General features: G+C 36.9%; 1 protein-coding gene across 5 annotated transcripts in view; it reads right to left on the reverse strand.

The window, feature by feature from the left end:
• ZEB1 (zinc finger E-box binding homeobox 1) overlaps window positions 1-27052 on the reverse strand; it is a 199216-nt gene that overhangs the window by 130714 nt on the left and 41450 nt on the right. Inside the window, exon 1 of one of the 5 annotated variants that reach the window (XM_055543984.1) lies at window positions 5090-5224. The exons of the other annotated variants lie outside the window; for them this stretch is intronic. The gene's annotated coding sequence lies outside the window, so the exon portion shown is untranslated. Of the gene's footprint in view, window positions 1-5089; window positions 5225-27052 lie in introns of those variants that run through there. 5 annotated transcript variants of the gene reach the window in all.

Raw genomic sequence — 27052 nt, forward strand, 5'->3', positions numbered from 1 at the left:
GTAAAATAAATGTTCAAGTATAAGAATGGAAAGCTGTTCCTCTGTAAAAGAAGCCCTGAGGGGGAGTAAGTGATGCAGGTGTAAGGACTGACCGCCTGTTGATCAGGGTGACGTCCCATGGTCAACTAGAGAGCAGAGCATCACAGGTACTTAAATATCCTATCTTGGCATTGAGCAACCTAGTATTTTGTGTTAATGCCTGCCAAGTCGAGAGTCATGTGCAGAGTCCACTGCAGTGTAGCCAACAGTAAGAAGGTAACTTGAAACAGCCAGGACCCTAAAAACTGCTGAGATTATCACCAAGGGTGGATGGTTTTTCATAAGGTCTCATACTCATAATACGTTGTTCGACTTCAACAAGCTCTCCTTTATGAACTCAAGTAACTAATCATTCAATTTATAAAATTTAATCAACCTTACAGCTTAATGTGATAATTTAGATTTTAAATGTTCAACTATACAAAGACTGAGTCCCTGTCATATATAAATCCCTCTTCTGTCTCTTAGGTGAAGGCAATGGCACCCCATTCCAGTACTCTTGCCTAGAAAATCCTATGGACAGGGGAGCCTGGTAGGCTGCAGTCCATGGGGTCACTAAGAGTTGGACACGACTGAGCGACTTCACTTACACTTTCATGCACTGGAGAAGGAAATGGCAACCCACTCCAGTATTCTTGCCTGGAGAATCCCAGGGACAGACGAGCCTGGTGGGTTGCCGTCTATGAGGTCGCACAGAGTCAGACACGACTGAAGTGACTTAGCAGCAGTAGCAGTCTGTCTCTTAAACATCTTAGAGAATTAGGAAGAGGGGCTTCCCTGGTGGCTCAGTGGTAAAGAATCCGCCTGCCAATGGAGGAGAATTAGGAAGAAATGGGCTACAGATAGTTCCTGGTTTGCATACTAGTTTTCGGAGGGTTATAAAACTTATCCACAGAGGACAAGATTCTCTATCCTCTGGTCCTACAGACTGGTGTCTTCCACTCCAACCAGGGTAGGACTGCCAGACAGAAACCAGGATTCACAGTTAAATGTGCGTTTCAGAAAAATACTTTTTTCTTAGTATGTCCCAAACATAGCATGGGACATAATTACACTAAATTATTTGTTATTTATCTGAAATTCAAATTAAGCTGGGCATCCTGAATTGTTTTTTGTCTTCTGCTAGCTCTGCACACTCTAACCCAGTGGGGGCTCACAGGGTTACTCAGGATGGTGCTAGAGTGGGCCTTCCACTCTCAGTCCAGATCTGCACCAACACGGTGGTCACAAGCGATGTGCAGCTATGAAGCACTCGGACTGAGGCCAATTCTATAAACGTAAAATTCACACCAGATTTTGAACGCTTAGTGTGAAAAAGGTAAAACATCTCATAAACTTTTGTACTAACTGCATGTTGAAATAATAATATTTTAGATACATTAGATTAAATAAAATATAATCAAAAGTAATTCTGCCCACTTCTTTTACTTTTTATGTGGCGACCAAAAAACTCTTAAAATTACACATGTAGCTTGTATTTGTGACTTACATTATATTTTTACTGGACACAGCTGGTCTATATGCCTCAAGAAGAGGAAAGTCTAGAATTTCCTTGCTGTTATTTCTCTAAAAAATCAATATTAGTAAACAAAGGGCTGCCTCTCACTTCTGTCTAGATATGAGAATAGGCAGGGGACATGACCATACCAAAGAAATGGAATTGTAGCAAAGACTGCTTTCCATACGTTAAAAACAAAAACAAAACACAGCATCCAAATATAACTGAGAGACAATTCAGAAACCTGTTATTTGATAAGGTCTTATGTACAAAAGAAATAAACTCCAGTATGTGCACGTTGTGTATGATTAAGTTGTGCAGGTGCATATAAAAATAAAATCTCCTAGACCCTAGTTCCAGTGGAAGAATCTCTCAGTACTACCACATCGGGTGTCCACTCCTAAATATTATCAAAATCATAGAACAATAGTTTTTTGTTCTCTAATACAAATTGGGGTGACATAAGCTATTAAGAATTATTGTACTTATGATGCTGTAGATACAGAAGGGCTAGACTCAAAGGTCCTAATTTTTTACATTCATGCTACATGACTTGACCTTATGCAGGTCAAGAAGCAACAGTTAGAACTGAACATGGAAAAACAGACTGGTTTAAAATTGGGAAAGGAGTATGACAGGCTGTATATTGTCATTTTACTTATTTAATAATATGCAGAGTCTATCATGCTAAATGCAGGGCTGGACGAACCACAAGCTGGAATCAAGATTGCTGGGAGAAATATCAACAACCTCAGATATGCAGATGATACCACACTAAAGGCAGAAAGTGAAGAGGAACTGAAGAGCCTCTTGATGAGGGTGAAAGAGAATGAAAAAGCTGCCTTAAAACTCAACATTCAAGAAACTAAGATCATAACATCTGGTCCCATCACTTCATGGCAAGCAGAATGGGAAAAAAGAGAAACAGTGACAGATTTTATTTTCTTGGGCTCCAAAATCACTGCAGACAATGACTACAGCCATGAAATCAAAAGACGCTTGCTCCTTAGAAGGAAAGCTATGACAAACCTAGACAGAGTATTAAAAAGCAGAGACATTACTTTGCCAACAAAGGTCAATATAGTCAAAGCTAGGGTTTTTCCAGTAGTCATGTACAGATGTGAGAGTTGGACCATAAAGAAGGTTGAGCGCTAAAGAATTGCTGCTTTTGAATTGTGGCCCTGGTGAAGACTTTTGAGAGTTCTTTGGACTGCAAGGAGATCAAATCAGTCAATCCTAAAGGAAATCAACCCTGAATATTCATTAGAAGGACTGATGCTGAAGTTCCTATACTTTGGCCACCTGATGCAAAGAGCAGACTCATTGGAAAAGACTGCTGGGGAGAGTTGAAAGCAAAAGGAGAAGCAGGTGGCAGAGGATGAGATAGTTGGATGGCATCACCAACTCAATGGACATGAATTTGAGCAAACTCTGGGAGACAGTGAAGGGAAGTGGAGCCTGGCATGCTGCAGTCCATGGGTCACAAAGAGTTGGACACAACTTAGCAACTGAAAGATAAACAACAACGGATGTGAAATTAGAGCACTGATTCTAGAACTACAAAATAAATTTTTCTTTTTAAAAAGTATGGGGAGGGAGGACGGAGTAGGGTTCAGGATGGGGAACACATGCATACCTGTGGCAGATTCATTCTGATATATGGCAAAACCAATACAATATTGTAAAGTTAAATAAAATAAAATTTAAAAAAAAGAAAAAAAAAGTATGTTGTCAATACTACAGTAAGACAAAGCTTGTTTCAAAAATGACAGGGGCTGGGGGAGGAGGCTTTTTTAGAATAAAAAAAAGCTAAAGCTTAGGTAAGAAGTAATACCTGTTTATTTTTATATACTCCACCTTACATTTTCACTTGGTTTGACTTTCAACTCAATTTTTTTTCTCAACTGGCCCAAAGAAACAAAGGTTCGTCTAGTCAAGGCTATGGTTTTTCCTGTGGTCATGTATGGATGTGAGAGTTGGACTGTGAAGAAGGCTGAGCGCCGAAGAATTGATGCTTTTGAACTGTGGTGTTGGAGAAGACTCTTGCAAGTCCCTTGGACTGCAAGGAGATCCAACCAGTCCATTCTGAAGGAGATCAGCCCTGGGATTTCTTTGGAAGGAACGATGCTAAAGCTGAAACTCCAGTACTTTGGCCACCTCATGCGAAGAGTTGACTCATTGGAAAAGACTCTGATGCTGGGAGGGATTGGGGGCAGGAGGAGAAGGGGACGGCAGAGGATGAGATGGCTGGATGGCATCACTGACTCGATGGACGTGAGTCTGGGTGAACTCTGGGAGTTGGTGATGGACAGGGAGGCCTGGCGTGCTGTGATTCATGGGGCTGCAAAGAGTCGGACACGACTGAGTGACTGAACTGAACTGAATTCTGTTCCATGCTGTTATAAAAGTTAACAATTATTTAACATGTTCTTCCAAATTAAAAATCGAAAGAAAATTATATAGAGATTATTTCCAAATTCTTAGTAACCTCTGTTTTTCACTAATGTAACCTATATCATCTCCAAAGTAGATTTAAATCTTTTAAAGGTGCTTGCAGTTGTAATAAGCAAGACGGGTTCTAAGCCAACTACATACACAAAAAAATTGATTCTCAAGGTTTTTTCATAAAAGGCCTCAGTCGTATTTTTACTCATTCTAACAGCAAACACAAAGTGTACTTTCCCTTCTTAATATCTTTTTATTACACAGATATAGGAAGAACAATTGCTTTGAAAATAAAATAGAATTATCATACACCAAAGACAGGGCTAACCAGACAAAAATTAGCAGATTTCTCCTAAATTTGATAGTTCATAAAAAGTTCAAATCTTTTAGAACTAAAGTTTCCAAGATCATTTTAAGAGCTTTAAAAAAGATGAACAAAATTAGATAGAGATATTTAATATCTTCATCAGCAGCAAGTACTCACTGCCAATACCAATGTCCTGGTGATTACAATGTGAAATGTTCTGTAGACATTAGGTCTCCGATGGCCTGTTACCATCTGACATGAATTTTATGACCACATACCTATTAAATAGTGAGAAGACATTTGCTTTCACACTTATTGAAGCTTAGCAGAGATTTAAAAAAATGGTTTGAGGGACTTTCTCTGAAGTAAAGGTAAGCTTCAAGAAGACCATGAAAAGCAAATCTTCAAAGCTGGTTACATCAATTTAAGCAGACTGCTTAAATGCTGTCACTGTGTCAAAATCTTGAATGCAAATCTTAATACATCCAAGAAGAGTTTTTGAAGGATCAATGACGGTAGTTATTAAGCTGATTTAAATGCAGACTGAAGTGGAAGACAAGTTTCACTGTTAAGTGGAATTTTTGGAAAACAAAACAAAAAGTGCCCCGCATCTCTAGGACGTGTGCACTCTTCACACGGAGAGCCATCCCTGCTTGACAGTGCGTGTGGCGTCCTGCCCACACTAGCGGCCGCCTCTCTTCTGTGAGAGAGGGAGGGGCGTCTCCAGGCCTCCGCGGAGCGTTCCAAAGCCAGTCCTGCTGGAGCCTCGGCCCTGAGCGTACTCCCTGCTCGGTGCTTACCTTTAGAGAACAAGGAGGATGACACAAAGTGACCAGGGCTCACAGCCCACACCTCCAAGAACACTGAAAAGACCTGCAGAGCCTTCCCGGTGCAGGAGGGACCTCTTTTTAATCTTCTGGTGGTGAAGTTTAAGATTTTCCTGAAGAGAAGAGAAGAGTCAAATATTACACTGAGATCTTGCCATGTGATTCAAGTTTATCTAGAATACAAATGGTAGGCTCTGAAGAAATAAATTAGATAAAATCAGGAGTCTTCCAAAAGCCATATTCTCTTCTTTCACAAAAAGTATTTTCCCTAAAGAATATGACTTCTCTTTAAACCCTAAAACCTTAAGTGACTAGTTCAACTTCTTCTTCTGCACTGAACTACCAGTTGGGAGATGAGAAAAATACAGAAAAACTCTAGGTTGTCAAATAATCACAGTCGTAAATGCCATTAAAATACTTAGGAGAGCTAAACTCACTGAAAAGCAATGAGTTAAAAAGAACAAATAGGAATTTTGTTCTGCCTCTGTCTCTCTTTGATGACATGCATTTCCTGACAATTAACAGAGAAGTGGCCCTTTAAGTTAAATGCCACATAATCAAATGTGGAGCAATCTACTAAATGTGGGCTCCTGGAGGAAAAGGATTTGGGGTGCTTTTACTTTTTTATACTGATTACCTATACAATCTAAAATAGCTCCAGGTACACAGTAAGTACTAAAAATAAAATTGGTAAGTAGAAAGAATATTAACCAACTAGCCAATATTCTCAAGGTCGAAAGTTACACAAATGAAACAATTAGAAGCCTACAAGTGTTCTAAGGAGTTTGAAACTGTATTATTTGAAAACAATATTAACACCACCAACATTCCTAAACACATATTAACTAAGAACATAATGTTTTAAAAATGTTGTATCTTAAAATATTTATGAGGAAATGTTATAAATACATTATTTCAAGCCAAATTCCTGAAAAGGGATGGAAATCACACACTGTACATTCACAGTACATTATGCAATATCAATTGTAAGAATATTAATATAAGTGAAAGGAAACATGCCTTTTTAATACTTTAGTATTAATTGTTTTTCATCTTTTGAAGAGGTCTACATAAACCAAGTAATAATAGTTATCTATCAATATATGCATAACTATGCTTAAGTAAATCATTAGCATAATTTTTAAAAGAAATCAGAAGATGCCATTCTATCAGTACGATTTTCATACATATTTCAAGTAAATATTTATGTTTTATTTAATCTCAAAAAAACCCAAAATTTAAACAGGAAATGCTGAGTATTATTCATTTATTTGCTTTCCTGTCACTTACAGACTATTACTAAGAACACAGATTGATTTCCTTCAAGTAGTCTTACAACTCTTCCCAAATTTGATAAATTAGGGAGAAAAAGAAAAAATGCTGAAATCAGTAACAGATACAACAATCATATTGATAAAGAACTAAATACGTATGTGTTGTATATGTTTTTTAATAAAAATGCAAGGCTTGTATACCCATGGCTGATTCAGGTTGATGTATGACAGAAATCCATACCATATTGTAATGCAACTACCCTCCACTCAAAAAAAAAAGAAAAAAACTCAAGGCTACTAGAAGAACTATTAGAAAATATGTGGTTTCATTTGACCCCAAATTCTGCAACTGGAGAACTGGCCCTCCAAATACACTGGACGGTGCCCACAGGGCCTTTCACCTCAGTGCACAGGCAACTGTTAAACATACAGCCAAAACCACAATAAGAAAACAGGCAGTAAATCTAGGACTGTTGATTACCAGTAAAACAATGTTTAGCTGACAGATCATGCCTTGATTATAGTAGTAAAGAGCTTTCCCTATTTCACAAAGAATTCAATTTAATATCTTATATCAGGGCATCAGGATTAAATGTGAAAAAAGGAAGAAATTTTAAAACAAAACTTTAGAAATTCACTGAATTTAGAACAATATTTCTTATCTGGACATGTTGCGAAACCTTTGAAACTAATTTTGGGGAGAGGAGTGAACACAGTTACAAAGAACTAATGAACTTAAAGGGGGTAAAGGAAAAAATAAAGTTGGAAATTCTGCTGAAAGAAAAAGATTCCACAACTTGGTTGAATCCCAGGCCCAGGAGGGTCAAGAGAGGACATAAGTTCCCCCAGACAGAGGCCCTGACTGGGAGCTTCTTTAAAATCCTAGTTCCCATTAGAGGGTGATGGATCCCTTGCTGCATCTCCAAAGGCAGGAGGAATGAAGTTTAAGTTTACCACATTTGGAAATTCAGTGTTCAGCATTTAATTGCACTTGCAAGCATAGATTATTAAGGTACAGTGCAAGTGACTTAGTTTCTTACACAACTGTCATAAGCAATCTGCTTTCTCTTTTTCATCCTGACTAATGTTTCCCATAGCTCATAGCTATTACTCAGCTCAGACCACAGGGGGATTCTCCAGGCAGCTTTCTCAATGAGGTAAGACAGGTGATGTGCTCAGATGACAGAGAAATATCACATGGCTATACAAGGTTCTAGGCAAGTCTGAGGCTGAGAGGAAGCAGGCAGTCAGGGACAGCAGACTCATCACTAGTCCACTGCCTGTACTTTATGGGATGCTGATCTGGGTTACAAAAGTAGCGTCTTCTGATACTATTCCTTATACTTTTCTACTGACTTGCATTTCCAGTTCTAACTCACTTGTGCCCTTCAAAATTGACTGATCAGTTAAGTTATTAAGGACTTGTTCCTGTATATTCCTCCCATCGGTTCTCTCCACAGCACTTACAACAGAACATTTTGCAATAGCTGATTTCTGTATCTGCTCTGTCCAAATGTAAGCATTAGCCACACAGAGTTACTGAGTACCCAAAATGTACCAGTGTGACTGAGGTACTGAAGTTTTAATTTTTACTTAATGTAAATTAATTTGTATTTAAACTGCCACATAGGGCTGGTAGCTACCATACTGAACAGCACAAGTGTGGAGTGCTGCCATTATTTTCACTTGATTTTCTAATTAGCATTTAAAAAATCACCCATTTCCTTCAAATTTAACTGTGGATACCACTTTACATACGTACATACAAGTATATACACACTTGTAATCATGGTATGTAAACTTACTAGTTTATTTTCACGTACACCTAACATTTCTCCACATTTCTAGAACTGCAATGCCCAATACTGTAGCTACATGAGTATTTAAATTTAAATGCTGTTAAATAAAATTAAAAATTCAGTTCCTAAGGTGCATCAGCCACATTTCACATGCTCAGTAGCCATGTGTGTGACTAGTGGCTATGATATTAGTGTAAATCATAGGATATATTCATCAAAGCAAAAAGTTCTCTTGGGAAGTTGTTCTAGAGTCTTCAAAAACTTATTATTTAAAGACAGTATTTTTACAGTGATGTTCTATAATTAGTCTCTACATATATGATTTATAATTAGCACAATATTTATTTCCTAAATTCCCAAGTGAAATATTTAAACATTACTGTGACTCTAAGTATACATGCCTGAATCACTCCCCAAGAGTTTGGCGTTACTGCTTATCTTGCAAGATTAGATTTCTTTTAAGAAAATTTAGCCCTTTTAATACAATGAAAAATCTGTATTTCCAAGTCATAATTTGTAGTTTTTTGGTAAGTGCATAGGTAAATATTCCCCCTCATATTACTCTTATTTCTTTATTCTCATAACCTGTCATACTTTTTCTCATTTATATGTTAGGATCTTGAAGTCTAAATTTGCATATTCTGCAATAATATGAAACTATCATATCTGTTATCATTTCCTCTGTAACTTCTGTTTTGGATATTTTCCACAATTTTCAGTGATCCTTTTAATTATAATATTTTGATCTGCCAAACATTTTTAATATTCAGGGGTATACTTTATCTTGGTGAGTTCTACTAATGCTTCATATATGAGATGTAAAAGCATTTCCCATGCTACTTTTAAAAAAAATTCCAGGTTCGATGCACGATACTGGATGCTTGGGGCTGGTGCACTGGGAGGACCCAGAGGGATGGAATGGGGAGGGAGGAGGGAGGAGGGTTCAGGATGGGGAACACATGTATACCTGTGGCGGATTCATTTTGATATTTGGCAAAACTAATACAATTATGTAAAGTTTAAAAAATAAAATAAAATTAAAAAAAAATTTCTCTGGTTATATAAAGTATGGATGAATGCCTTTTCTTGTCTTATCCCTTTTGCAGTTATACCACTACCTAATACCATTGAATGAATATCCTTTAAGTGGCCTCTCCTATAATGAAAAACAGTTAAGTTGTTGTAAGTAAATGGGACTAAATTTGGATTCCTTATAACACTCCTGTAATCCATGTTTTACAAGACATAAAAAATACTTTTCAGACTCCCTCTAACAAAGGCAATTGTATTAGTTTAGTAAAGAGTAGAAGCGGGGCAAGGATGTGAATAGTAATGTTTTGCCCAAAGATTAAGATGAAATTTGCTGATTACAGCACCTACCTGAGTCTCTAAACTCACTGAATGCTACATTTTAAAAAAACTAGAAGAAGGGGCTGATTTTCCATCTGTACTGACACTGGCAAAGAAATCACAGTGGCTGCGGAGGCAAGAAAGCTGAGGTCGTGAGGGACAGGGATTTGCGGAGGTCACAGGATGAAGGGCATTTCTCTCAACTCTCACTGATCAAGAAGTCAGGGGCTCAAGGAAAACTTCTGTCCAAATCTGCAAGTGGCAGAGAATTCTCTTCTACTACCTGAGTTACACGTCTGTTCCGGCATCATTACCACTGATGTTTTAAACGTTTCCCAGTACGTAGTAGATTGAGACTTACCCTCACTGTTGAATCACTATCATATAAAGTAAGTCACTAGAAAATCTGAAAGTTAGAAGTAAACTGAGAAATCTATTAATTGCTTATAGTGAAATAATTTGCCAACAATTCTCAAGATTAAGAAATAGTTTCTCTTCATTTATTTAAATCTTAAGATGCTTTCAAATGTTTTAAGTTTCTTTTGAAAGGTCTAACATCTTTCTCAAATTTATTGGTAAGTATTATGCTTTGTTTGTTACAGTTCTGAGTGGGGTCTTTTCCCAGTGTTTTTTCAGTTGGTATAAAGATACAGTATATCCAGAACTTTATTTTTCCTGTTTATAAAAATGGCTTTAAAGCTGACCGCCATAGGTTTTCTTAATCAGTCATGTCATCTAAAAGTGAAATATTTTTCTTATTTTGTTAACAGTATTAAATGGAGTTACTGGTGGTTGTTAAATAAACTAATAATAAAAATAACAGTTTTGCTCCTGAATTTAAGTTTATAAATCTGGCAATATTAGATCATCCCTTATATGCTACCCACCTATATAGTACTACTCTGCCCTGTGATACTGTTTTGCTTGCTGAAGTTCAACTAATCACTCATGACTCAGCAGAGAGAAACATATTTGACAAAGCACTTGAAAGAAAAGGGTCCCAGTTCCTAAATGATCAATACTGTATATGCTAACTATATAAAGTTGTCCTAATACTGACACTGTTCATAAAAATCAAGTAAGAAGTATCTTCACTCTATAAAAATCCTGTAATTACATGGTCACTTCAGTGCTATGTGATCTTCATACCTAAAGTTACTCTTGGATAAGAAACTAGATATTTAAGAGATGATATTAAGGGCACTGGGTTTATTTCTAGGATGAACTATTTCAGAGAAATCAAAAGTCACAGTTTACAAGGGAAAATTCTTCTTAGAATAATTGTGGATGGTGTAACAGATTAAAATATTTGTTACCCTGCAAACCCTAATGATAGAACTGATTCAGAAACAATTGGCAATGGATTAAACCACAACAGGAAAGGGGGAAAGGCTCCATGGAGAGACTGGGCTGTTGGCACTGACCAATTCTAACACCGTGAAGAGAGTGACAAGCAGACACACCACATGCTCCGTGACATGGTTCAGCATAAAGGCACAGCTTCATGTACGAGGTATTCCTGTCCACCGCACCTAAACCCTAAAATCAAAGCTCAACCTGGATCTAACCAGGTCTGTTGAGCTAACTTCTAATTTGCAGGAAATGTAGAGGTCAATGGAATATATTAACTGGGAAGCCACCAGAAATATCCAGAATAGGGGCTATTCTATGGGACAACTTCCCCAGCTCCTTTGAAGAGTCAAGAACACGAAGGAGAGAGAGATGAAGAGAGGAAGGGAAGGAAGGAAGGGAGAGGCAAGGAGGAAGGGAAGCAGGTAGTGAGGAAGAAAAGACTTCAACTATGCAGCCGTCCTAACAACCTAACACAACAAGGATTTTGTGTGGATTCTGAACAAACGGCCCAAATATCATATGACAATTTTGAATCAAAAGCATGGGGGACTGAATAGGGAGATAGTATCAACTGATACACGTAAGTTTTGTTAATTTTGTTTGATGTATTAGAGGTATTGTAGTTATATTAAAAAGTCTTTCTTTCCCTACTGTATAGCACAGGAACTATATTCAATATCTGATGGAAGAGAAGATGAAAAAGAATGTGTGTGTATATATGTGTGTGTGTATTTATATGGGTAACTGAATCACTTTGCTATATGACAGAAACTAGCACAACATTGTAAGTCAACTATACTCCAATAAAATAAACTTTTAAAAAGTCCTTTTTTTTTAATAAAAGAGTTGACTATTGAAGAAGGTAGGAGTAAAAAAGACTTGAGGTCTGGGATCTTCTTCAAAATAGTTGAGAAAACAGGAGGAGGTAGATGAAGCAACTGTGGCAAAAATTTCTAATTGTTAAATCTGGACCACAGATGTAGGGCGTTTATTACACTAGTCTCTTTTCCTTTACATGTTTGAAATTTTTCATAATTATAGAAACCCAGGCCCCCAGAATATCACCTATTAAACCAAATACAGTCTAAGTAAAAATAGAACTATTATCTACTGCCTTGCCACACATCGAACATGCTCACCCTGTACAAAGCAAGGGTGCAAAAGATAGCACAGACTGCCCTGTGGTTGGCACGGATGTACCCACATTGTAAAACAGTCATTTAAAAATTAAATTTGACTTGCATATATTGTTACTGTGTATATATGTATATGCAAGGAAAAACTGTAAATTCTAGTCCAATGATACTTTAGGAAACAAAATAGCAGAGAAACAGAAAAATCTGTACCCCTAACAAACAAATATAAGATATTATGGTTTGTCGGGTACACTGAACCAATGCAAAGTAAAGTACTTTGATATTATACCTCTTTCATATCTCAATAAACTCATGCTGCCTTCTGATTTTAATGGTACACATTACACTTGGGTTTGCATTTTCAAAACTATTCCCGATTCAAATGACCCCTCCTTTAACCAACTGATATTCTTATCTCTGAATGAGGTTGACTGGTCTCAGCTAAGTGACAGGAGGTTGTGTGTTACAGCCTCACTGTGCAAAACATAAAACAGCATAATATTTTATTCACAGCAGGTACTCAAGAATTCAAGTCAAAGATTCTAACACCCACACAGGTATTTGGATTTATATGTTCCTCAAACATTTAAATGAATCTCTAAGAGTAAAGTATGTGGCAGAGATACCCTGAAAAGTGCCCCTCATATGCTCCACCACGTCACCACCACCACGGAGCCACAGTCATCATTATCTGTCCCCACATAAAGTGTCCCTACAGCATAAGACAGAACTGTCTACTTGTCTTATTTTCACAGCAATTAGAGATGTTATCTTTTTTAAATTCTTGGTTTCACTTTTTCTGTATTAATGATTGCTTAGTGATGGAGAAGGCAATGGCACCCCACTCCAGTATTCTTGCCTGGAAAATCCCATGGATGGAGGAGCCTGGTGGGCTATAGTCCATAGGGTCGCTGGGAGTCGGACATGACTGAGCGACATCACTTTCACTTTTCACTTTCATGCATTGGAGAAGGAAATGGCAATCCACTCCAGTGTTCTTGCCTGGAGAATCCCAGGGACGGGGGAGCCTGGTGGGCTGCCGTCTATGGGGTCACACAGAGTCAGACACGACTGAAGTGACTTAGCAGAAGCAGCAGTGATGGATAAGACTTTTTCCAACATGGTAACACATAAGCAAATCCTCCACAAATTTTGTTAGTTTTATATTCTTATAAACTTAAGACTTCTTTTATATGACTGCATATTAGTATTTCCTCCAAATAACTTGTAAATTTAAATGCTATCCTTGTCCAAAAAACATTTGCTTTTAATGCCTTGTTACATTTTAACATTTAAAATGCAGCAGGCGTTCTTAATGTGTGTGCAAAGTCACTTTAGTCGTGTCTGACTGTACGATCCTATGGACTGTAGCTGGCCAGGCTCCTTTCTCCATGGGATTCTCCAGGCAAGAATACTGGAGTGGGTTTCCATGCCCTCCTCCAAGGGACCTTCCTGACCCAGGGTTCGAACCTGCATCTCTTTTGTCTCCTGCATTGGTAGGCAGGTTCTTTACCACTGGGCACCACCTGCAAAGCCTATTCTTCTAATTATGACTACAATTTCATCTGTAGGTCAACAGACATACAAACCAACTTCCTACATTCACTTGGCTGGGAACACATTGGGGCCCAGATGCCTGCCACACTGAGGCAGAGCTGGGCAGTACAGGGGACCTTTAACTAGCAACTTCTGACCACTCTGCTCCCCTTTAGCAGGAGTAGGTGGTATTTACAGGATTCAGTGAGATCATATGGTAAAGTGTATACATATAAGCACAAACCATGCTTGCTTATGTCTTCTCCCTTCAAAGGCTATATACTCTACTTGAATCAGTAAATTACTCTGCAAACTCATGATACAATTTACATAACTAGAAAACCGTATACTGTTGTAAAGGGCAGAGTTGCTATGAACTACTATAATTATTTAACACTGGTTTATAAAATGCTAGTTTAAAGGTGTAAAAAAATAACTTGGTACCTGCTAGAAATGTTTACTGGAAAAAAATTTTTAATCATATAGCAAGGAAATCAGTTTGAAATTGGGTAGACTAAAGCAATTTTACATTTGCCTTATGAAGTTATAGAATAGTACATAATTTATATGGGAATATTTGAAAAGCCCTGAAATAGTATATGTAAAAATCAATAATGTATTTTTACTTGATGGTATCATGTAAAATACCATGTAGGACAGAAATCTTTACTCAGCATATAAAATAAAAAGCTTAAATGAATTCTTAGCTTTTCATTTCAATTTAGGGCAATAATATGGAATGGATATATACATATTGTGTGTATATATGCATACACACATGCATGCATACGCATACACATATATATATAAAACATACACATAAAGTGAGGAGACTTGAGATCTGAGATAGCCTCAACTAGAGTAGTTCATATATCTGCGATCCCTCCATGTATTAGTAGCAGAGCAGGAACTAGGTCTCAGATCTTCGGCTTGACGTCTAAGTGTTCTTTCCATGGTTTTAGTCTTCCTAAGGCCTAAGCACAGTGACAGCGTAGTTCTTCTGGCTATCATGACACTACTATCAGCAAGTGCTAGACAGCTTAGTAAGTGTTCAGTAACTTACCAAGCTGATTAATTCTATCCAACTGATTAGGGTCATGGGAAATGATACTTCCAGTGTTGAAATAATTCTCTCTTACTGAGATCTTACAACGGAAGAATTCTATATTGTAAGCAAAAATAAGGACACTGGATTATGAAATACCTATCTTAAATTTAATTCAAATATTTCATCTGAAAATCATTAAAGTACTTGCACTTATTGTGAATTAAATTGAATTAATCTACAAATACAAAAACTTTCTTTGTACACAGAGGGGTTTAAGGCTGCAAGCTTATAAGTCTCAGTTAATAGTCAAACCCAACTGATCTGATTCTAGAGCCCAACCTCTTAATCACGACAACTCAGAAATGTAAAACTGCTTCGTATAATTTTATTAAGTGATCATACAGGATAGGCTTTATGAGATCTGCTGATATTCACATTTCTTGGTACCTTAGAAACTTCAAGTTTCCTTAAAGTAAGCTATACAAAAGCCAAGAATGTATAAGTCCCTACTAATTTCTAAGATCCATTCTCAAAGAGTTTCTGTTCAATTTTTATGTAAAAATGAATAACCTCATTTCATGAGGAAAATTAACTGAATAACGAACACACTATAGATCAATTCTCAAGGTATCCTTAAGAAAGGATGCTTTTTAAAAAAAGTCACAACTTTACTGTAATTACTAGCTTAATGTCTACCCTCCCTGACAGACTCTAACCTGAAGGTGACATCAGTCATATTTATGACTACAGCCCCCTATGCCTAGTGTAGTGCCTGACACACACAGCAGACTGTCAATAAGAATTTACAGAATGAATGAATAGGATATACTCTTTTATCTATTATATTTATTTAGTAAAGATCCCTAGCACATGTGTGCTAAGTCGCTTCAGTTGTGTCCAACTTTTTGTGTCCTTACTGACTGTAGCCTGCCTAGTTTCTCCTCTGTCCATGGAATTCTCTAGGTAAGAATATTGGAGAGAGTTGTCATGCCCTCCTCCAGGCACTTGCCTGACCCAGGGATCGAACCTGTGTCTCCTCCACTGGCAGGGGGGTTCTTTATCACTAGCACCACCTAGGGAGCCCAAAGATCCCTAGTAGTAGCAACTAAATATTGCTTGTAACATTTATTTTACATAAGACTTAATACATTTTTATCATTATTTAATATATTAATTTTTAAGATGTCACAATTTTTCTTCAAATGATCCTTGTGATTTTTATCAGCAAGAATTCCTTCTTTATAAACTTCTGTCTTAGGTTCTTACAAGAATGGATCTTGAAAGGTACTCCATTTTATTTTCCACATTTAAAAGCTTCTTTTGTCTATGAACTGAAAATAATTTTTCCTTCCCACCATTATAAATAATAACTTTTTATTAAAATTTACCTTTCTGAAACTTCCAATTCCACACCATTGCTAATCATCATTTATTCTGATAGTGGTAGCCCCCGAACTTCTTTTAGAAGCCACTGTATCACAACATACCAAGCAGATACCAATTCACTAAACTGAAAAGTTACAGTTATGTCCATCATAAAAATGATGACTATTAGTAGACTTTTGTTCGCTTAGAAACGAGGGTCATTTTTCATTCATTTTAGTAAAAGAAAGGCTATGTATCCCCTTCCATCTGTGATGTTTACATAAGTATGTGGTTAAACATCTTTATGTGGCTAAATGCCCAATTCTCCACCTGCCCATGGACCACTCGAAGCTAACTGCATAGAACCTAAAAGAGCCATCATAGAAATGTGATGTCATGAAAACTGCAAGGCCCGCTGCCCAGCCAGGATCATTTTCCTCTAGACACTCCTCCTGGGAGGATGGGAATGACATCTTTCTCCTAGCGGTGACAAACAAACTGCCATATCAGCTGAGCTAAGATCTTCAAATCAGAATACTTGAAAGGGAGGCTGGAGTCCTTCTGGGTGCACCCAGGAAAAATTTACAATAGAAGTCACTGCAGAGACTGAAGTCAATATCACCATCTTGAGGAGGAAATTAACAACAGACTTACCCTGGATTTTTGCCACTTGAAAAATATTTATAGTTACTTAATTTTTAAAATAGCTTATATATTTTAGTAGTAAACTAGGGGAAAGAACATGTCTAATCTAAAAGTAAACCTTTCTGATTTTAGGTTCTTACTAGATTGCATGCTCTGATTCAATCTGCTTTCATATTATCAGCTTAATAAAGAAAAGTGAGTCTTCAATGAGTTTTTTTTTTAATGTTGACAGATCTAACTTAGAAACAAACTACCTTTATCATTTTTTAAACATCACTTCCCTTAGACAAGATTCACTGTGTCCTACAGAAAAAGTATAAACGTTTAGTCATCCAAATGGTCTATCATATATATTTTCAAAAATCTAATAAATATGCACATTTCAGAATAAGCTATAAAAGAAACAAATTTTACAGTTATTTCTTTCAAAAAGGGATAAAAGTTGATTAAGGAAATCATACTATCATTAAAAAATGTCTCTATGTAACAACTCAATGATATAAAGCAAGAGATAAATAAATCCCTGTGCTGGCCTGACACTAGAATGGAATAGTTGCTAAGGAGAGGAAAGTGCTTAGTTCATGGATGACATCTATTTTAATAATCTTAAATTCAGCTGAAGAAATCAGGGCCATCATTCACTGCATTCAATCTTAAAACGTAAGAATTCTCTCCAGAAAATGAAATTCTTACAAGAACATGACTTTAACAAGGCTTTGCTGCAATTCTTAAGAACATCTAAGAAAACAGAATAGCAGCAGAAAAAAAACTTCCGTGGTTAGAATTCAGTCTTTCTGCATGTTTCGATTAGAAGATATTCATTTAATAAATGATACATATTTAAAGTTCAGAAGACAAGTCATCAGTTACCTTAGTAAATAAATATGAGATCCCTGCTTCCCTGCTTTCCTCACACACCTGCTTATGCCTTTCTAAAGTACTGGCTCCAGTTGCAGTTTTATCTACACTGTAATCACCATCTACACTGCGCATTTAAGAGCAGTTAGGAAGCACCTCTGGTTTGAATGGCACCATCTTCCTTTGGGCACTCAGCTGTCCGGACGGCACAGCAGACTATCCATAGACCGAGCGCAGGGAGGTCAGATGCCGCCGTCCAGGGCACTAGGCTCGCTGTCAGCGTGAGAATGTTCATATGGTGACAGATGCTGTGTGAGGTGCTTGTCACATGTGCTAGTCCTGACATGTTTGTTACTAAGCTCTAGAAAATACGGTCACATTCAACTAACATCATTTTGACACCTCTAATTGCAAAAGAAAAATTACCCAAACTATGTCAATCTCAAAAATTGTTAAGTCTGACACAGAATCACAATCTATTTTTAATATCTGGCCTTCATCACACTGTCCAGTTATCACAAAGCTACTATGTCCACAGAGACACTCAAGTAAGCTCTGATAAACACTGATTTTGGATTTCAACCTTTATAATTTACTAATTCCACTCCTGTCCAAAGTTACTATAATGAATCATGGATCTGACAGGACACAGATATTCAAATAAAAGGGTATACAGGAGCCAAACACAAAGAGGATAAAACTATTAAGTTTCAGGTCACTTGAAGGACATAAAAATGTAGCCAAATTTGAATTATTTTCTCAGCGGAAACATGTGAAAGGCAGAGAGAGAGGTCTGATTGTTTCACTACAATTTGATTCTGTGCTATATTATGAACAGCTACTCCATTTTATTTTGGCTACATAAATATCTTAAGAACTTCATATTTTCCACAGAGGTATAGTAATAATGATATGTTTTAAAGGCTTAATGTTAGACTCAGTGTATTTGATTATTTAATATTATACTTTCTTTCTTCCTCCCTATCATCTTATAATGTAATTAAAAAGGAAGCAGGAATCAACAGGCTACTTCACTGAAAAATTTATGACATTTACTTTGAATGAGGAGCAGCTATGAAACTAATTCAGTTTGGCAGAAACTTTACTCAAGGAACATTTAAAATATGCTATTTTAAAATGATGATTAACTATAGCACAACTATAAAAAACTGAATGTGTTAAACTGATTTTCACACTTAATTTTATTTTCTTATCAACATTAAGCATTATAAAAATCTCTTATCTACAAAACCATTCCTTACGTTTATCTTATTATAGATGTAAATCATAGACATATAAATTCAAACACTTGGCATTAATTTTGTCCTCGACTTTAAAAGCTCTAAAATTTTAATTCAGATACAACGGGTTGGTATGCTTCACACACACACACACACACACACACACACACACACACACACACAGTAAGTTAAAGGGAAACTCTTACCGCGGGTTTTCTTTTGCCAGTCAGTTCTTCCACAGCTCTCCCGGCAGGGCCTTCCTCTGTTGAGCAGACAGCAGCCAAATCACAACATGACTTTTGGATGCTCACGTCTTCAGATGGGAGTTTTCGGCCAATTGCCAGTTGAGAATTTAAACTGAAACTAAATTACCCAAACTTGATTAAATTGTTTCCACACCCACTAACTGATAATGAGTAAAGACTCTAAGCTGGAATATTAAGTGAGTTGAGTTTGATTCACCTCTTTTCAAGCAATCATTAACATGTTTAAGAAGAAATGCTAGGATAAAAAATATTATCTACAGAGAACTGTTTTAAGTAAACTTCAATTGTTTCCAAAAAGTTCCCACAATTATTCTGTAACCCAAGTTAATATATGACAAAGATGGTATTTATTCAATGATGTATTTATAAAATATAGAGTCACAAATTTAAATTCTGTCATTGAATCTGCCTGAAAACTAATTATAATATGGAGAAACACTCTGACAGTATCATCTATATTTATATAAAGTATTTGTTAAGTCATCACCTACTTGCAGTCCACACCATTAAGAAGTTAAAGGTTACATGCCCTGCCTGCAAGCATCATCCTCTGTACTGAGAAGAAAAATGTCTGGCTACCACTTCCAATTACACTGCACCAACAACTCTGCCCCCTTTCTGCACCAGCTGAGGCTCCTTTTCTCTCAATTATTACAGTTGATCTTTGTAGCACCTGTCAATTATATATGGTCTTCAATCACTGGGCTTTCTGATTAAGTTGTACAGCCTCTCTCTGTTCTGATGCTTCTCAAGTATTTGGCATATTACATTGTTCCCACCTGTGGTTAAGACATTCCCTCAGATCCCCAGTAGCATTTCTGCCCAGTCAGAAGTTGGCCCATTCAATAACATTTTTTCCCTGACAATGTAAAGCTTCAGTAAATATACAATAAAGCTAAAATGAAGACAGGAAAGAAAAGCAAAACACTGTCTTACCTTCCCGAGGTATCATATTTACTACTGATTAAAAACAGTTTCTGAATGTCACCTATAACAGATGCAGACCCAGTGTACATAATTAGACAGTCACGCAGGACTCAGATCAGAACGCTGACCGTGACACACCCCTATCCTCAGATTCCATGCCCACCCTCCTCTCACACACATGAAGGCAAGTGCGCGTGCATCTCTAGCCCACCCACACCCTGAGAGGTTCCTCCCATCAGTAACCTGGTATTATATACAAGGTATCACATACAAGAGGACATAAAGTAAAGGGTCAATTTACAGTTAAACCAGGAGAAACGGACTTCAGAACAAAGCCCAAAGCTTACCAAAACTGCTGTGTCTTAAGAGTTAATCACACTGACCTCAAATAGTTTGATATCCTAGAAAAAGGCTTACTCCATTCTATCCAATAATTTTAATCCCAAATCCTCAGCAGCAATAACACGTAAGAACTATTCAGAGATGAACAGAGTTCTTTCCTGGATAGTAGGAGCTACAACGTTAACCTCCTTTCTCAAGGAGTTTTATAATATAAAACTTTGAACATGGGGATTGTGGGAGAAGACAGTTCATGAAGATGTATGACTGGTAGATTTCCAAGAAAGAAACAAGCACACAGTGGCAGTTTAAATTGTTTGAATAGATTTGTCACATGTGGGGTGATCTGAGAAGACTTTCTATAAAGACATATTTTGAAAGCAGAAAATATACAACCATTTTATTATTACTGAGCCTGATGAAGCCCACAGAGCAAAACTTAATTAAATATAGACTATGACTGTGGGAGTATTCATGCCCTTACTCTGGAATAAGATCAAAGATAAATTCCTTAGTCAAATGAAATTGCAGAACATGAGATATTTTAAAAATCAAGCCTTCAGTGTAAGAGAAACAATTCTAAACTTGTTCATGTCACTCATCCTAAAGATTCCAATCATCATCATAGTGATTTAATTTAATTTTTAGTACGAGACATATTCTGAAAAGTTACTATCACAGTAACAAAATCATGAACCAGAAAGCACAAAAGCTGCTTCTGGTGTGAACAACATTATTGATAATGCACCTACATAACAGAGCTAGTTTCATACTCCAGCAATGATGACTTGTCAAGTGTTTGTGTGCCTACATATAATCTTAAATACATTCTACTAGTTCACTTATAACAGTTTTAACATTTAACGCCACCCCTCATTTTAATGGAGAAACAGGTCTAGCAGTAATATGATATTACTTGTCCAAAGTCACACATCTAGATAGCAGCAAAATCAAGACCCCTTAAGAACCAATGTTTCTTTTACTATAATTAAGTAAAGAAAGAATTATGCCTAAGAAAGATATAATTTTATTAAAAAGATGTAAACCTTTTAACCTCAACATTAAATCTCAAACATACAGATCCCTAGCTCCAAAGATGCAAAGACTCAATTCATGAAGTTAGGGGAAGAAGAATGTATGATTAATTTAAACCCCACAGGCATTTAGTCTTATACCCAAATCTTAAAACACTCAGAACATGAGTTTGAGGAATATATAAAATTTCATCTAAAGTTTCTCTATAGGCCAGTATCACTGATGAACATAGATGCAAAAATCCTCAACAAAATTTTAGCAAACAGAATTCAACAGGACATTAAAAAGCTCATACACCATGATCAACTTGGGTTTATTCCAGGGATGCAAGGATTCTTCAATATACACAAATCAATCAATGTGATACACCATATTAACAAATTGAAAAATAAAAACCATATGATCTCAATAGATGCAGAAAAAGTCTTTGACAAAATTCAGCACCCATTTATGATTAAAACTATTCAAAAAATGGGCACAGAAGGAACCTACCTCAACACAGTAAAGGCCATGTATGATACGCCCACAGCAAACATTATTCTCAGTGGTGAAACACTGAAAGCATTCCCCCTAAGATCAGGAACAAGACAAGGGTGTCCACTTTCATCCCTATATTATTCAACATAGTTTTGGAAGTCCTAGCTACAGCAATCAGAAAAGAAAAGAAATAAAAGGAATCCAGATCAGAAAAGAAGTAAAGCTCTCACTGTTTGCAGATGACATGATACTGTACATAGAAAACCCTAAAGATACTATCAAACAATTACTAGAGCTAATCAGTGAATTCAGCAAAGTCACAGGATACAAAATCAATACACAGAAATAACTTGCATACCTATATACCAACAATGAAAAATCAGAAAGAGAAACTTAGGAATCAACCCTATTCACCACTGAAGCAAAAAGAATAAAATATCTAGGAATAAACTTACCTAAGGAGACAAAAGAACTGTACACAGAAAATTGTACGACACTAATGAAAGAAATCAAAGATGACATAAACAGATGGAGAGATATTCCAAATTCCTGGGTAGGAAGAATAAAGGTAGGAATAAATAAAATTGTCATTCTGAAAATGACAATACTATCACATGCAATCTACAGATTCAATGTGATCCCCATCAAATTACCAAGGGCATTTTTCACAGAACTAGAACAAAAAATTTCACAATTCATATGGAAACACAAAAGACCCCGAATAGCAAAAGCAGTCTTGAGAAAGAAGAATGGAGGTGGAGGAATCAACCTTCCTGACTTCAGATTATATGACAAAGGTACAGTCATCAAGACAGTATGGTACTGGCACAAAAACAGAAATACAGACCAAATGGAACAAGACAGAAAGCCCAGAAATAAACCCATGCACCTATGGGTATCTTATTTTTGACAAAAGAGGCAAGAATATACAATGGGGCAAAGACAGCCTCTTCAATAAATGGTGCTGGCAAAACTGGACAGCTACATGTAAAAGAATAAAATTAGAACACTTCCTAACACCAGACACAAAGATGAATTAAAAATGGATTAAAGACCTAAATGTATGACCAGAAACTATAAAACTCATAGAGGAAAACATAGGCTCGATGACATAAATCAAAGCAAGATCCTCTATGACCCACCTCCAAGAGTAACAGAAATAAAAATAAAAGTAAACAAGTGGGACCTGATTAAACTTGAAAGCTTTTGCACAGCAAAGGAAATGATCAGCAAGGTGAAAAGACAGCTCTCAGAATGGGAGAAAATAATAGCAAATGAAACAACTGACTAAGGATTAATTTCCAAAATATACAAGGAACTCATACAACTCTACCAGAAAAACAAACAACCCAATCAAAAAGTGGGAAAAAGACCTAAACAGACATTTCTCTGAAGAAGACATACAAATGGCTAACAAATACATGAAAAGATGCTCAACACAGCTCATTATCAGAGAAATGCAAATCAAAATTGCAGTGAGATATCACCTCACACTGGTCAGAATGGCCATCGGAGTATTACTCAGCCATTAAAAAGAATACATTTCAATCAGTTCTAATGAGGTGGATGAAACTGGAGCCTATTATACAGAGTGAAGTAAGCCAGAAAGAAAAACACCAATACAGTATACTAACACATATATATGGAATTTAGAAAGATGGTAACAATAACCCTGTATACGAGACAGCAAAAGAGACACAGATGTACAGAACAGTCTTTTGGACTCTGTGGGAGAGGGAGAGGGTGGGATGATTTGGGAGAATGGCATTGAAACATGTATAATATCATATATGAAACGAGTTGCCATTCCAGGTTCAGTGCACGATACTGGATGCTTGGGGCTGGTGCACTGGGACGACCCAGAGGGATGGTATGGGGAGGGAGGAGGGAGGAGGGTTCAGGATGGGGAACACATGTATACCTGTGGTGAATTTATTTTGATATATGGCAAAACCACTACAATATTGTAAAGTTAAAAAATAAAATAAAATTAAATTAAATTAAAAAAAAAAGTCTACAAACCATATATGCTGGAGAGGGTGTGGAGAAAAGGGAACGCTCTTGCACTGTTGGTGGGAATGTAAATTGATATAGCCAGTATGGAAGATAGTATGGAGATTCCTTAAAAAAAAACTAAAAATAAAACTACCAGCAATCCCACTCCTAGGCATATATACTGAGGAAACCAAAACTGAAAAAGACACATGTAACCCATTGTTCATTGCAGCACAATTTACAATAGCTAGAATGTGGAAGCAACCTAGATGTCCATCGACAGACGAATGGATAAAGAAGTTGTGGTACATATACACAACGGAACATTACTCAGCCATAAAAAGGAATGCATTTGAGTCAGTTCTGATGAGGTGGATTAACTTAGAGCCTATTATACAGAGTGAAGTAAGTCAGAAAGAGAAAGATAAATATCATATACTAATGTATATATACAGAATCCAGAAAAATTGTACTGAAGAACTTATTTGCAGGGCAGCAATGGAGAAACAGACATAAGAGAACAGATTTATGGACATGGGGAGAGGGGAGGAGAGGGTGAGATGTATGGCAAGAGTAACATGGAAACTTACATTATCATGTGTAACACAGATAGTAAATCGGAATTTGCAGTACGTCTCTAAACCCAAACAGGGGCTCTGTATTAAGCTAAAGGGGTGGGATAGGGAGGGAGATAGGAGGGAGGTTAAAAAGGGAAGGGATATATGCATACAAACTCCGGGAGTTGGTGTTGGACAGGGAGGCCTGGCGTGCTGCAATTCATGGGGTCGCAAAGAGTCGGACATGACTGAGCGACTGATCTTATCTTATCTTATGGCTGATTCATGTTGACATTTGACAGAAAACAACAAAATTCTGTAAAACAATTATCCTTCAATTAATAAATAAATTTTTAAAAATTACACACACACATACAAAGTCTCTAATACAAAAGTCAATTTTGTAGATTTCCCCGTGGCATCACATCTATTTTTATTTTACCTCCTGGCATTCTTTTTATTTAGTTTTTCTTAGGACTGTCTAGCAATTAAACCATGCTACATGGATGGATAGCATTAGAAATTAAAGTATTATCTTGATTGCTTGATATAACTCATCTTGACTATATATAAACTGACAGTAAGAGAAGTTCAGAAAATTTGTAAATGAGAAATATAAAAATAGTCAAAACTGCTTAGATTTAGTTATAAGGATAAAAGTTGGCACTAACTCAATTTAGATTTGTCTACTCAGTCATAATTCATAAGATGTTTCCAGTCAAACACAACACACTTTTTTAGTTCAGTTAGTCTCCAAAGTCAGAGCACTCTTTAGGTAACACCAAAGATCATTCACTAAAATTCTCAGAACAGGCAACGACACCAACATATTAGCGCCTCCCACCACCACAACCACATGCTTACTCAGACCACAGCCAAAGAGCATGAAATAATCTTACCTAACTTATTATTAATAAATATAATTTATTAAAAATAGAATATTTCTGAATATAAAATCAAGATTTATGCTATTTAAGCAAAAAATATGTGCTTAAGGAGTCTTATATTCCATTTGGTCACAAAGTAACATCTCCATATATTATATGTCTATTGCATATATATATATATGTACACACATGTGTATACATATACATGCATGTATTTATTTATACTAAAGAGCAGTCCTCTTAAAATCATGTGTTTATTAGAATGTGTAATTTTTTTAAGTTTTCCTCAATGTACAAAGTTGTGTGTGTGTCTACTTTTTTTTACCAAGAATTGTAAAATATAGGGTGTCCATATTTAGATCTACCTGTTGAAGTATTCTACAGAGCTGGTGTATTGATGTGACAACATATGTAAGAAGAAATAGTTTCTTTATATCACATGATTCATAGCAGCCCTTGAGAAAGTAGGATTTTTAAAATCAGCCAAAGAAATATGCCTCATCCTTTTCATAAATTTACTACATTTACAAGAAAGTTATTTGGGGGCAAGTTATTTATCTCTACGGAGAAGGCAATGGCAACCCACTCCAGTACTCTTGCCTGGAAAATCCCATGGACAGAGGGGCCTGGTAGGCTGCAGTCCATGGGGTCGCTAGGAGTCAGACACGACTGAGCAACTTCACTTTCACTTTTCACTTTCATGCATTTCATGGCAACCCACTCCAGTGTTCTTGCCTGGAGAATCCCAGGGACGGGGGAGCCTGGTAGGCTGCCGTCTATGGGGTCGCACAGAGTCGGACACGACTGAAGTGACTTAGCAGCAGCAGCAGTTTCTCCAGTGAAAAATGAAGGTAACAACAGCAACTCAGCTCACAGGCTTGCTGTGAACACAAGGTAAGTTAACAGCTGTCCACTGGCTGGAGGAGTGAGCCAGACACACATCAGTTTTCAGAGCAGTCACAATCATGACCACAACCACCACCACCTTTGAAAGCACCTCAAAGGGGTCTTAGTAAAAATGCAGAGTAAACCCCACTCCCAGAGATTCTATTTCACTATCACATCCGAAGTGTAAAAATAATGTATTAAAGAGAAAGCAAAGAAATATGCAAAACACTGCACCAACACGGCCTTATGCATACAGTACCAAGTAGCAAAACACTTTAAAAAAGAAAAAGCTACACCTTCCAAAGTCCAACAATAGCTTTATTTCCTTCTCTAAAACACACATGAACCATCCCCAAAGCCAAGAGCTATTTTCCAAAGAGCCAACTAACCCTACAGGTAGACAGGAACGCAGAAGGAAGTAAGGGGTCCTGGCTTGAACAACAGTTAAAGAAGCTTAAACACACCAGTCCTTCTTGGGTACAGAGTAGCAAGCAATTCTGCAAAAACTCTTGTGAGTTAAGCAATTACCAAACATTTGCTCACTCACTCTAAGTGGGATTCTCTGCTAAATGTCGAGGGGGATAGAAGCATGAAGTATGAAACGTTATGGAATCTCATCATGAAAACAGCCTCTCAGCTTCTTCCAAGCATCACAGTAGTCCTGCTCCAGCTCCTGAGTAGTGTGTGCTAGGAACTCAGACAAAGGATTCAAGTTAGGGTTGATTACGAAGCCTTCACAGAAGAAAAAGGTCTTTGCTAGACCTTATAACAAATAAGATTTTTATAGGTAGAGATAAACTGAATTTCAGGCTGAAGAAAACAGCATGAGCAGGAAGCAGAACCTTGGAAAACTCCCACTCTCCCAGGAGAGCACATGCACTGCAGAGCACCCACACCGTGTCCACGAAGGGCAAGCAACCATCTCACGTTCTCTGCTCAGAAACCCAAGCAATCCTTCAG

Source organism: Bubalus kerabau, chromosome 13, assembly GCF_029407905.1.
Source record: "Bubalus kerabau isolate K-KA32 ecotype Philippines breed swamp buffalo chromosome 13, PCC_UOA_SB_1v2, whole genome shotgun sequence".
Lineage (NCBI taxonomy): Eukaryota > Metazoa > Chordata > Mammalia > Artiodactyla > Bovidae > Bubalus > Bubalus kerabau.